Consider the following 738-nt stretch of genomic DNA (forward strand, 5'->3'; position numbering starts at 1 on the left):
GCCGTTACCAGGGCGTCCTGCCGGCGTCTGTCCCCCGTCGCCGGCCATTGGGTGCGGCGGCGCCGGCGGCCCTTCCTATTGGAGGAAATCCGCGTCCTTCGTCGGCGCCCGGGAGGGCCCGCCCCTCTACTTCCGGGTGTGCTACCGAGGTAGTTTTCCCCCCCGCAACTGCCGGGAATCTGCACTTCCTGGCGGCTGTGGGCTGGGGGCTGGGGGGGGTGGGGCCGGGCCTGCACGTGCACCTAAAGAAGGAAAAGGAGACCAAGAAAACGTGTGTTTGTGTACGTGTGCGGGCTCTGGGCGTGTGTTTGCTTGTGTGTGTGTGTGTATGCTCTGCGTGTGTAAGCCTGTGTGTGACAATGTAGATATGTGTGCTGGGTGTGTGTGCGCTCTGCACGTGTATACGGATGTGCGCTCTGCGTGTCCATGTGCATTTGCATGTGTGTGTCCATCTGCGCGTGTGTCTGCATGCGTGTGTCTGACGTGTCCGTGTGCGCCCTGCGTGTCTCTGCATGCGTGTGTCTAACGCGTATGTGTGTGCATCTGCGCGTGTGTCTGCATGTGTGTCTGACATGTCCATGTGCGCCCTGAGTGTGTCTCTGCATGTGTGTGTCTAACGCGTATGTGTGTGCTCTGCGTGTCTGACGTGTCCATGTGCGCCCTGCGTGTGTCTCTGCATGCGTGTGTCTAACGCGTATGTGTGTGCATCTGCGCGTGTGTCTGCATGCGTGTGTCTGA

This window comes from Sarcophilus harrisii, chromosome 1 (genome assembly GCF_902635505.1).
Source record: "Sarcophilus harrisii chromosome 1, mSarHar1.11, whole genome shotgun sequence".
NCBI lineage: Eukaryota > Metazoa > Chordata > Mammalia > Dasyuromorphia > Dasyuridae > Sarcophilus > Sarcophilus harrisii.